The sequence below is a fragment of the Oryza glaberrima genome, chromosome 6 (assembly GCF_000147395.1).
Source record: "Oryza glaberrima chromosome 6, OglaRS2, whole genome shotgun sequence".
In the NCBI taxonomy this organism is placed as follows: Eukaryota; Viridiplantae; Streptophyta; class Magnoliopsida; order Poales; family Poaceae; genus Oryza; species Oryza glaberrima.
This window is the reverse complement of record NC_068331.1, coordinates 9,893,121-9,906,837: the sequence shown is the minus strand read 5'-3', so window position 1 is coordinate 9,906,837 and position 13,717 is coordinate 9,893,121. Positions and strand designations below refer to the sequence as shown.

The 13,717-nt window shown below is 41.9% G+C and overlaps 1 pseudogene; it reads right to left on the bottom strand.

The window, feature by feature from the left end:
• Window positions 1–5,337: 5,337 nt before the first annotated feature.
• Window positions 5,338–12,278, bottom strand: LOC127775441 (disease resistance protein PIK6-NP-like; annotated as a pseudogene).
• Window positions 12,279–13,717: the final 1,439 nt, after the last annotated feature.

The following is a 13,717-nucleotide window of genomic DNA, read 5'->3' as shown; positions in this document are numbered from 1 at the left end:
CGCCTCCCTCACCGTGAACCAGGCCGCCGCCATGCGGGCCCCACCCGGGATCCCGCGAGGTAAACTTGGTCCACCGGACCGCTCCCTCTCTCCCGCGCGCCCCTAATGGGCCGCCTCCACGCGCCCGCGCCAGCCCATTTGGTTCGGCCGAGCCACAATAGCCTTCGGGCCACGCCCTAGCCGCCCGAAGGAAGTCTAAATGACATCCCTCTTTCCTTTTCTTTTCCAAGGGATTTAATAAATCATTTTTCTCCTATTCCATAAATCAATTCCTTATTCCAAAATTCCATAAATCATTTCCTTTGATCCTGCACGTAAGTGACAGTCAATAATATTCTTGAGAATATTATTTCTATAAATTGCATAAATCAATTTCCCCTTGTTCCACAAATATCTTCCTTCGCCCAGAAATTCCACTTAAACTTCCAAAATTCATATTTCTCGATCCGTTCGTCCGATCGCCCCCGTTCAACTTCCAGTAATTCTGTATAATTGAGATCTATCTAATGGCACTATTAATTAGTCTAAATAGGGTCTTTCTTTTGGTATTTTGTTTAGGTTTTTGATTGTTTGCGTATAGTCGCGGTTACCGGATTTTCGTCGATCGTGGATTTCTCGAAGATTCGTGAAGCTCAGTGAAGACCTTGAGCAACACAAGTCACCTTTGATCATCTTGCACCTATAATTTAAAACTAAGTATTTCATTTCCACAAATATTGCATGAATAGGATTTACACAAGTAATTCGGCCGCGGCTTGCGAGATAGCCTGCCAACCCCCAAATCCTAATTGCTGCAATTACCCTCCTTGAATTATTGAACACTTAAACCTCCTTTGTCAACTATTGTGCTTCGATGCATGGGCCCTTAGGCACGTGCATCGGAACACCTCCCCTCAAATTTAAAATATCCAATGATGGGTAAAACTTGGGGTTTTACAAAAGACTTGGAAAACCCGACACCTGGGTCGGTGCTTGCGAACTAAATGAATTTCCAAAACCGTAGACCGGGGGACATACCGGGAGTACAGTTTCCTGCTCTTGCACTTAAGGATCGTTTCCTTGGAATTTCATCCGAACATAAGGCAAAGTGCGACCACATGGGTGGAATGGGACACCCCTGGCTGAGTAATTAGCTAATCGGGGGAACCATGATGCCAAGAGACATGTGGATTTAACGGGGTGGTGCCGGGGAGAACCCCCGGGCTTCCTGGCACAGTATGGTCTGGGACCTAACCTGATGTCGGTCTGGGACCCCTCTCGTTGGCATATGGTGAACCTGTGTCGGCTTTCGAAATGCCTTGTCATGAAAGCCTCAAGGTCTCCAGACGTGGCCATTCTGCACGGGCTGGTTGATCCGGGTTAGTAATGTCGTGTGGGTAAAGTGTACCCCCTTTGCAGAGGTTATTAAACTGTTCAAACAGTCGTGCCCACGGTCATGGGCGGATGTGAGGTGATTCCTAGCGTAGTTTTGTTTGACTAGTGCTTTGTGGGCTGTTGTGGAATGGGATCGATGTTTGGAAAATCTGTGGCTGATGGGATCAGCTAGGCTCGGGTGGCCGTTTGAAAGTTGTTGGCCGGGTGCCAACCTTGAATCAATTCAAAGACTGATACAATGCACATACTCCGACCGGACGAGACGCACTGTCTTATCCGTGTCGTTTGAGAAGCACTCACTTAGTGGTTTCAAAAAGGAGTTTAAATAAAATCAATTGCAAAAACAACAGCCTCTCCTTTGAAGCCTGCATTAAATACATAATTCCCATGACTTGCTGAGTACGAAAGTACTCACCCTTGCTCTATATAAATATATATATATAGTTCCTCCGCCCGGAAGCTGAAGATGAAGTGAAGTGAAGTATAGTGTTTCGTCCTGGTTCCCAGTCGTCGCCTGTGGTGTTGGGTGTTAGTTCGTTGGTTCCGCCGCCGCCGCTGCTGCTGCTGCTGGTGTTTCCTCGTCCGCGTCGTCGGTTGTATTCTCGGGCTGTCCTGAGCTGCAACCTAAGTTAAGATAAATAAGTCCTCTATTTAATTTAAGGATTGCAATGATTCATATTTGTCACCGTGGGTACCAGCGCTATGTCCTGGGATTGGTACTATGATCGCGGTTTCGTAGGAAGCGATTCGCGCCATTTTTCCTACGACACGCTCCTATCAGGTGCCATTGTACGGCGGTGCCAGATTGGAGTGTGACACTAACCATCTGATTTCTGATCTCATATTCCCCTCCACAATGCAATCATTTGGTTTCTGTTTTGAATCAAATGGAAATAAAGAGTGCACGGGTAAGAAGAGAAATAAAAACTAAGCATCAAGGCACGAACTGAGGGTAATTATGCAGATCACAACCTGAAATAGAATACCCTGATAAAACTAAGCATCAAATGTTTGAACCTCACCGGAAGGAAAAAAAGATCGGATCGATCAATTCATACCTCGGATAGGGACAACTGAGTGTGTTAGTCACACATTTGTAAACTGGAAGCCTCATTGATCATCATGCCCTGCCTTATCTGTTCGTTGATGACGACACTGATGGGGGAGGAGATCATCAGCCAGCTAGAATTGTGCCTATCTCTTCGCTGTCAGGTTAAGAAAACGGGAGAGATGAAAGGGTGAGTTGAAATCATCGCCCTCACCAGATGGCTAATGCTGAACAAGAAGAGAATTAGAAACAAGTTAATTAAGCTGCCATGTAGGGAGTGACTGACCTGTCGTTCGTCGTCAACGTGATCACCTGCAAGCTCTCTCCCTCCTGCTCGGGAAGGGGATCCTTTGCTTCCACTTCTACAGCGACTGATCCTTCGGCATCAGGGAGGGGATCTGCTGCTTCCACTTGTACAGAAGATCCTTCCGCTTCAGCCCCCAGGTCGTGATAGCTTCGGTCCTTGTACGTTCGCAGCATGGGGCGATTTGGGTGTGCGTTCAATTCTCCCTCCAGCTGACCAAGCCTAGCCACTTTACTTACGAATCCAAGTGAAATCTCCTTGAGCCTTGGAAGGTGAATGATACCAATAATCCCTGATTTCAACAAGCACCTGCCTATTTCTATCTCTTCCAACAGGGGCGAGCTGCCATCCTCAAATCTAATCTCTCTTAGCTGATCCAAGTCGTAAATCTGAAGTGTTCTAAGATTTGGGAATGCTCCCGTTTTGAATACTAGCTTCTCCCCAAGATAAGAATTATGATAAAGAGAAAGGAGCATGAGGTTGGGCAGTGCCCCAAGTATCAGCATGGTTTTACCTTCCTTTAGTTTACTCCTCCATAAGTAGAACTTCTTCAGGTGAGTGAGCTGCTCAATCCAGTTAGGCATCTCTTCAAGACTTCCATTCAACCTGAGTGTCCTCAGTAGGGGAGAAGGAGAGGAAATATAATCAAGGCACTCAAGTGTTCCAATACCTGAGAGTCCCACAGCACCCACATGGAGAGATTGGAGGGAACAGAGCTTCTCAATGGCTGCATAAAGTATCTTACATTTTTCCTTTGTTGAGCCTTTTGTTATCACACCTAATTTCCTCAGCTTGCTTAACTGCCCCAGCTCTTTGATTGCTCTACTACTGGTCTGCCTGATATCTACATACTCTAGTACATGTAAGTCTCGCAACCTACCTATTCCTTTGGGTACCTTCACACCGTATGATTCGGACCAGCAACTTTTGGTGGCCATGTGCAATTCAGCAATTTTTTTTGCACGATCATCGCGACTAACTAAAGGTGTGAATACTTTAGGCAGGCATATTGTGTTAGTTATGCACTTCATTGGGTGGTTTAGACTAAAGTTGTCATAATGAAACTCTCTTATACAACGAAGAGTATGCAGACATTGGAGTTTACTGATCTCACTTGGTAGTGCTGCAATGTATGTTCTCAGCATGTTCAAAGTTTGTAGGCCCTGTAGTTTACCAATGGATCTGGGAAGTGAATATGTGCATGACGAATATCCAATACTCAAGTATTTCAAGTGGCACAACAATGCAATACGGTCGAAATCTTTTTGGGTGATTAAGAATGTCACATCTTCAAGATCCAAGACCCGTAACATCCTCAATTGATCTGGACAAACTGCATGTGCTAGACTCTTGGGTCTGTCACCAAAAATAGCTAATGATCGAATAATGCTCCAATCCAATCCTGTTTTGCAGGACATACTCCCATGGAATGCTATGTGGCGAGTGTTTTCCTGAACTAAATCAGAGCCATCTCCCACTGGTAACAATACAAAATTTTCCTGTCTCGAGATTGAAACTGTGATATCACGGATGATATCATGGACTCGACAACTCTGAATTTTTCCTGCTATGCCCACTCTTGATCGTTGAATCATACTTCGGCTGATTAGCTCATTAAAGTAACTTTCTCCGACATCCTTAGTCGTCGTCCCAACCTGCGGTCTAACAAACCCTTCTGCTATCCATCTACCTACCAGACGATTCCTTTTGATTTTAAAATCCTCAGGAAAGATACTTAGATACAAAAAGCATGGTTTCAGATGGGATGGTAGGTGGTTGTAACCTAGGGTCACCATTCTCCTCAAAGCTTCCAGGCTTGGGTTTATTTCTAGTTCTGAAGGAAGCTGTTCATAGAATTTCTCCCATTCTGACAAATGTTTAGTTGCAAGCACAGCTCCTATTGTAAGTATTGCTAATGGTAGACGACCACACTTATTTACAATTCGTTCAACCATATTTTGCATATTTTTATTTGATTCCATGTCTTCATGTTTTTTATTTGTTTTTCTTAGTAGCAATGTTATGGCATCGTTCATCTGCAAGAAATCAAGGTGGTAGACCAGTGAGGCTGTGGCACACTTCTCTGCTAGATCAACACTCCGAGTGGTTATTACTATTCGACTGCCCATCTTATTGTTCTTAGGAAATGCAATATCATTTATCCAATTCCAATCATGTAAAAACCATAGATCATCTAGAACAACAAAGTACCTCTTCTCCTTGAGCTCTTCTAGCAGGTACTCAGAAAGATGATGTACTTGCACCACCACCTTCCCTTGCAATTCTTTCAAGAGTAGATTCAGAGAAATTGGGCCTAGAAGTTGGCGTATCATATCTTTGAGTAGCTCAATCCTGTGAAATGATTGTGACACAGTAATCCAAGCATTGCAAGGGAAGTTCTTCCTAATGTCTTCTTCGCTTTCAAAGATCTTCCTTGAAAGAGCTGTCTTGCCTAAACCACCCATCCCAACAACACAGATTACTTTGGCCGGACCATCATTAGCATTGGTATCGATCATTTCAAGCAACCTTTTCTTGGAGTCAGAAAACCCAACAAGCTCAGCTTCATCCACATTGCGAGCTGACAGATTACGAATGTCTTCTGCATAGGAGTCCATGTCATCCTCTGTGCTAGAGGAAATAGGCTTGACTAAACTGTAGCGTGTGTTCCTACTACTCACTTCTTCAACTCTTGATTTAAGGTTGTGGATCCGGATAGCAATCCGGTGGCGTTCTCTGAGCTTCACCATCTGACGAAACAGATTTTGGCTTTCAATATGGACTTTAAATTCATCAAGGGAATCCTCAATGTCATACAACAGGTCACATATTTGCTCTGCCCAAACCTTTAATAGTTCATCTTTCTTTTTCATAACTTCAGCAGCTCTAAGGAATGCCTGCATCGCTTTTAGCTCATCTTTGATATACCTAGCAATTGTTCATCTTAAAGCAATTTAGGATATCTCAAGTATAACCCAACTCATATATTACAAAAGTACTAAAATGACTAAAATTTCCATAATAACAATATTATGATTTTGTTTTTAAAATTTAAATTTAAGTTTGTACTAGTAAATGGTACCAAGTGAAATCAAGAAATCTTTTAAGAGCAAGTTATTCTAGTTTGGTTCAAAGGAATTTAGTAGGCGTGATTCATGACAGTCTATTTTGGGTCTGTTTGGTTTGTACCAAGCTCAACCAAGCAAAAAAAAAGGTTATGCCAAAATTATGCCATATATTTGGTCTCAAAGTACAACTTTGGTAAGAAACAAAACGTAAGTCTAGCCAATTTGTATCTCTCTTTTTTTTTTTTTGCAATGAACAATTCTTGCCATTGCAAAAAAAAAAAAAAAGGTAAGATTAAGAATGCACTTGAACCAAACAAGCCCTTGATCAACTAGGTGTTTTTCCAAAAATAAAAAATGAACCATACCAAGTTATCATAATAATATAGCAGCAAAATAACAAGAGTATTAGCCCTATGAGATTATTATCCGGACAAAGAAAAAGCACACCACCACATGTCGATAGCGCTGCACAAACCACCAAGTAAAGAACTAGCACCGTGCACCTATCCAGCTATTTCTAAGCATGACTGGTTGGCACCAGACCTACAACAGGCCCACGAGCGCACCATCCAACACCATGTCCAAATAACTAAACATCCATGGGCTACTAGATCACCAGGGCGAAGGACACCACCATCCAAGAGTGTTGCCTAAACTGTAAAGGCAGACTAGGCAATAATAGGACCTTCTAAATGATCCATCCAAGGAAAATGCGGTGCCGAAAGTGCCACCACAACCCACCCAAGGGGGTGGAGGTGCTAGGGTTTGTCACCGCTCGAGTTGCCCACGTGGGAAACGCGGGATCCTCCGCTTTACGTTTGGAGTTATTAGTTCATTTGTCGTAGCATATCTTACCAATGGGCTTTGTTGCTTAACTTGTAAGGAAAATTTGGTTATCTCAAAGAAAAATTATTAGCGGCCTCTATGTAAAGAGATGTTTTACATAGAATAGTGTCGATTCCACTACTACCATACATAAGGTGTCAAGATTGGTCATTCAAAAGGAATAACATGTTTGGCAAAAAGAAAATGGTAATGCCAAAATATTTGCCATATGTTATATCCATAGATAAGAAAATGTTATTGCCAAATTATTTGGCTTGATTGAATGCCAAAATGCAACTTTGGTAGAAACCAATCATAGGCTTAGCCAATTTGTGCCAATATTTTTGGCAACAACCAATTTTTGCCATTGCCAAAGTTGGTAAGGCTAGGGATGGTCTTGAATCAAACAAGCCCTTGGTCACCAATGGGCTTTCTTTTTTTTAAACGATCCATACTAAACAGTCAGGAAAAAAGATAAAGGGTAGAAAAAATTGCAAGACTATAAGTTTTGATATTGAACCATACCAAACTCTCTTAAGAGCATGGTTTATTTTCTCGGTTTAACCAATTTGATCGGAGGTCACTGATAGACCGAAATTTCGAACAAAATATAGTTAAATTTGAACAAATATTACCAAAATTCATGAAAAATTAGAAAATTTCGGCCAAAATAATATTGTATTGGAGGGGTCCGAAATTTCCAAGCCTGCTTAACAGATCCTCCCATGTCTGGCTAAAATCAAACTTTGCGTAAAAAAAGAACTGACCACACTGTGAAAGCCAGCTGGTAAGTGTCAGAGGAAAAAACGATCTTTAAAGAGAAGCCGAACACAACCAGTTAAAAAAATATTTGTTGTGCACGGCCAGGGGCGGACCCACATAATTCATGGGTATTCAGCTGAATACCCATGAATTTTGGACACAAACCTAATATATATTGACAATAATATATATGTACCACCATAGACTATCTAGATTTGTGATATTTATACCCTAACAATTCAATTCCACCCTTTTCTAGCTTTTCTCTGCCCAACAAGATCAATAGTCTTCCTAGTCCCTCCCTTTCTTTTGTAATATATTCATGCTAATTTGATTTTCTTGTTTACATTTTGGTTGTGGCAATTAATAAGCAATTACTTTAATACCTACCTCCTCTATTTCATAATGTAAGATTTTGTGTCTAGATTCGTTAACATCTATATGTGGACAATGCTAGAAAGTCTTATATTATGAAACGGGGGGAATAGTTACCTTTGCAAATTGTATATACATCTATACATTGCCCACTCAGTTGTTTTTCTCTACATGTTGTTGTCTAATTGATATCAATTGTCCTACCGAAATAAGTTATATTCCTTTGCTAGCTACTAGTTTCTTCGTGGTTTATGAGTGTTTTCCTTCATTAGCAATAAATCAGAATATCTTTGCTACATAAAGTTGTCGACCTATGCTATACAATCTCCAAAAATTCCGAATTCTTTGGTACTCTTCACTCATACTTAGATGATTATATCAGTAGAAAATTGTTTGATGCTGATTATAGGAAATTATAAATGTTTTATATATTTTATTATATATGCGCACAATTCGTAGTAAAGATTATGCATCAAAATGATGTATCGTACAGTCAATATGTGTCAATCGGTATCGATATATCTGCTATTTTAGAATTCCGAATACTCATCGCATAAATCCTGGATCCGCCACTGTGCACGGCTATCAGGTCCAGGAGGAGAGTAGAGGCAGCTGAGATTGTGATTTTCTTCGCATGGGTCCCACAATCGATTTTTACACTGCGGTGGTCAAACAGAACTTTTGTTCGGCTTTCATGGAAGTTTTAGTTGAACTAAACACGGGAGGTGCCCTAAGGCAAGCTAAGCAATAACAAGACCGTAATTCTAGATGATGCCTCCAAGGAGACTGGGATGCCGAAAGCACCGCCGCAGCCCGTCCAAGGAGGTGGAGGTGCTAGAGTTTGTCGCCACTCGAGTCACCCATACGGGTTCCTCCACTTTACGTTTGGAGTTATTAGTTCGTTTGTGGTAGCATTTCTTACCAAGGCTTTATCACATACAACGAAACTTTGGTCTCTCAAAAAGAAAACTCATTTGCAGCCTCCATGTGAAGAGATGTTTCAGATAGACCAGTGTCCACTCAACTAACATACCTAAGTGTTCAAGATTGGTCATGCAAAAAGAATAACATGTTTGTGCACCCAGCAACTGATTTGTCAATAAGATCTAGGCTAATTAAGCTGGAAGTGGACTCCCCCCCCCCCCCCTCTCCTTTTCCTTCTTTCCTTCTCCCCAAATAAACCCTAGCCGCTGCCACCCATTTTCCAACCTCGCTGCCGTCGGAGCAAGGCACTGGAGTGCGTGTGGCCGCCGGGAGGGCAACGGCGGGGCTTCCTCCTTCGCTCCATTCCTTGGACTGGGCAACACAGTAGTGGAATGGATGGATATGGGATCCGGGAATGAGGGCTTGATTGTATCTGGTGGTTGGTGTGGGTGGATCCGGTGCAGCAGAAGAGGCAGCTATGGTCGATGGAGGAGGTGGTAGCACGACTACTCGACGATGCAGTAGGTGTGTCGAAGAGCGCTGCGGTGGCTCTAGGAGAAAGGGGCGGCAACGATGGTGCCATGGAGATGGCGGCATGTGGACTGCTCAGCCTAGCGAATGCTGAGTCGACAACAATGATCAGGGTGGTTGGCCGGTGATGGTGGTCACAACATGTTAACGACAAAATTTCGTAAGCCCGAAGTAATCATCGGCTTAGAGTCAGTATTGGCTTCAAAGTCCTAGAAATGACCGATGGAAACTATCAATCGCCAACATTGTATTCTTGATGGATTCGGGTAAAGATTAGTTAAAGGAAGCTTATCTAAAAGAGTCCGAGTTCAAGGAGGATACGACATAGCAGTTTATCTATTAATTAGGCAGGGTTTAGTTTCCTCTTATCTTTAGGAAAGTGTGTTTAGTATCCGATAAGGACTTTATGTTTTCCTTTTATCTTTAGGAAAGTTTCTTTCTTGTCCTACAAGAACTAATATCTACCCATGGGTACAAATATATACATCCGGGGTCATTACAATTTATCTCTCGATCAATACTACTCTCGGCGCATCGGGTCATTGCAATTTATCTCTTGATCAATACTACTCTCGGCGCATCGTCATCCTCTTTTCTAAGGTTTTACTTATCAACTGGCGGAATTTGGCACCTGATGCGGGGCTGCATTGATTCAGCCCGATTTTCAGCGAAGGGGTAAGTCCTATGTTCCATCGGCCCTGGTGAATCCATCAGCTACATTGGTGTTGTTCAAGGCTGCATTGCTCTAATCTCTTGAATCGCTCTAGTTTGGTTGATATATTTGTCTACCTGATATCTTAATTCTATCTCTAATTAATTGCATTGTGTTTAGAGACACATCGGTTTAGTTAGGTCTGATATTCTGTCTTAGCCGACATATCTCTACAATCGCAATGTTGTTATAAATAGATTTGTTATATCCATCACATTAGACAGATCTATCGGCTCATCGAGTATTAGATTATCATATCTAATCTCGTGCTGCATCGGTTAGGTCCGACCTACTAGATTGTTGTTGATAATATAAATCTTGTTAAGCCGATAGGTTCATGCTAGTGTTTTATCGAGGTGCTAGCTGATAAGTTATCTGGACGTTCATCGGCTTACGAAGATTACATACAAGTTGGATTTAGCCGACTGCAATAAAGGTTTCACTGTTTATCTAAATCGATTGGATTTTATGACATCGGACTTTTAGCCGATGTATGCTTTAACCATCGGATCAATACTTATTATTAGCCGATTGGTTTCTATTGGATTATATTTTTATATTTTATTATCATCAACCAATTGTCTTTATATCATTGCCTACATTGAACATATAGCCTATAGTTCAAAACCCTATCGACATCGGCTGGAATCGGCATCGGCTAATATCGGCTATCGGCTGGAATTACTCAATCGGCTTGTTAGTCGATCGGCTGTTTTATCTGCTGTTTATATATCTTGTTAGTTGCAAGATCAAACTAACTGGCACGCCTGATCTCATCAGCATCTTGAACCTGCACTGGAGATAAGCAGATCTCTCAGGCGTTCATCTGCACGACAGTGGCTGGTCGGCTCGACGACGCCCTACGAGCGACGACGATAGGGGTCAGGGCGGCAATAACAACAGTGATGGGGGATGTCGTGGTTGTCCGGTTGGGTGGCACGCTAGGAGGGCCAATGATTGCCACAGCGACAACTTGAACTAGTACGGCGATGGCAGATGAAGCAGAAGTGTCGGTGGTGGCTGTCTGATTCAGTTAGAACTTTGCCTCGGTGGGACAGTTAGGAGCCTCGGTAATTGCCACGATGATAACTTGGACTAGGGCGACGATGGCAGATGAGGCAGAAGTCGGCGGCGGTGGGTAGTTGGTCGGTGACGGTGTGGTTCGACGATGCGTGCGCTAGGAGCGCCGGCAAGTACGGCGACGTCGGCACGTAGGAGCTGCCAAGTTATCAGTTGGCGTTGTTCGGAGGCGCTTGTGACGTCGTTGGGTGTGTGTGTGTGTTGGGGGGGGGGGGGGGGGGGGGGGATCCACAGCCGGATTCGACAGATTCGACAGATGGTGCAACAAGGGGTTTGGATGGGGAGATGATACTAATCTCTTTGTGGATGTCCACCCGTTTCTTGCATGCCACCTAAATAAAATTATAAGATAGGTTAATATGTAATATATATTTAAATTCGACTTCTACAAGTTGTAACAAAAATAACAAATTAAACTTTAACTAGTTTACGTATATTCACAGTCAAATTTGTTATTTTTGTTACAACTTGTAGAAATCAAATTTAAACTTGCATGTTTGTAAGATGATATATTACATATTAACCTATTATGTTTTTTTTTGACAATTTTTCATAACCATTTAGATGAACGGGTGAACGTCCACGAGTGTTTAAAACAGTTCCCGTTTGGATGGTGGATGTTTCGTGGATGAGATCCTCTAAGGCGGAGATGGCGTAGCGAAGGCAGCGCGGACTAGTTCTGCTTCTCCGATTTTCCCCTTGACGTTACAACAGAGATCTCCACAAGGGACGCCGATTCTGGTGAAGCAATAGGAAGGGTTGATGTTGCACAAGGATGATCAATGTCGAGATGCTTGGATTTAGAAGACTTTCAAAGCTTAGTCTTCTAGTTCTCTTTCCTAGTCTTCGAGCTCTCTTTTAGTGTTTCATGGTGTTCCTCAATTTCGAGATTAATTAAGAGCCTAAGAACTTGTCGCGTGTTTTGACTGTGTATATCCACTTATGGATAACAAGTCCGGGTTTTTATTCATTATTAAAAAGATTAAGCTGGAAGTCGATACAACCGAGCTAGGATAAACGAGAGCGCAGTGCAGTACGTACCAGATGTCCTTCTCGACGCCGAGCAGGAGGCTCGTCTCATTGGCAGCGGCAGAGGCGGCCTTGCTGATGGCACTGCCCACCAGCGACCTCGCCATGCTCAGCACCGTCTCCGCCATGGATTCGTTCGACTCTCCCTTCAAGCTTAGCACAAGCAAGCTCACGACCGCACAAGGAGACAAGCTCGTTGGTAGCTTTTGCACTGAACAGTCTGAGCAGAGAGAGGAATTAAGCTTATCATCATATCATAGCGTTCGTTTCACTGCATATTACGGTTTAGGTGCACATGAAGAGAATCATATTCCCCCTAACTTTAACTATAATGGCAGTCCACATTAAGGTTTAGGTGCGCTTTAGACCAGCTCCTTGCATGGCTCCACTACCCACTATAAGATGTTTTGCATCCTCACTTTGGACTTTCCAGCGCATTATATTCGCCATCTCTATCTACATAACGTCATATGCAAGCTTGGTTATGCATGTGACTAATTTAGCATCCCAATTAATTCGGTGAATCTATGCTTCACAAGCCATAATCAACAAGATATAAAGAACTGCGTGCGACTTGATTAGTGAGATCCATTGTTCCGCGCATGCATGTGCAATTAGGGATGAAACGGCTCGAAAACGAACGGAAACCATCATACCATTTTTATTTTCATTTTTTTAATTGGAATCAGAAACCCCACATAAAAAACATAATCAAATATTTTCAAATACGAAAATGGAGCGATTCCAGTAACAAATATTTATTAGAATATAAAAACAACTCAAACCAAGCTTCTCATATCAACGAAGAAGAGATCAATGTAGCTCATTAAATCAACATTTCTATGTTTTATCAGTTAACAATAACACAACTAGTTGTACACTGCACTTTTCAGAAGAGCTATAATAAACAAGAACTATATTCATCTATAACCGTTATAACCGTAAGTAGTATAGCATAGCTTAATAAAACAAAAAAAATAGTCATTAGGCAAAAGCAAAACATATCTAAAGCACCGAACTAGAAAAATATCTCCATTCAATTAACCACCTCAATTCTTAGTAAAAATCTGAACATCTAGAGTATATATAGAGTGAGAAATCATTCATATCGGAATGCACAATGTGTAATTTGGAACATCTTTCTCATTTTGGATGAGCATCAGGCAGTTTAAGATGTAGTGACTGACACAACGTTCTCCATCTTATCTCATTGCAAGAAGTAAAAACAGATCAATTGTGTACGCATGCTGCACCTGCAGTCCTGCACCACTACGTTACAAGGCGAAAGACAGATAAATAGCAGGTGAATTGTGTCGAGCCAATTTGCTCTTATGTTAGGAGGAAACTTTTTTTTTTAACAGACGAGTAGCTACTACTCCTTCCATTTCATATTACAAGTCATTTGACTTTTTTATAGTCAAAATTATTTATGTTTAACCAAATTTATAGAAAAAATTAGCAACATTCACGACACCAAATTAGTTTCATTAGATTTAACATTGAATATATTTTGATGCAATATTTGTTTTGTGTTGAAAATATTACTATATTTTGTTATAAACTTGATCAAATTTAAATAAATTTGACTATGAAAAAAGACAAATGATTTATAATATGAAACGGAGGGAGTACCATATAGTGTAGTATAGTTAGCCAAATGGGCTGCCCGGCATGGCACGGCCCAA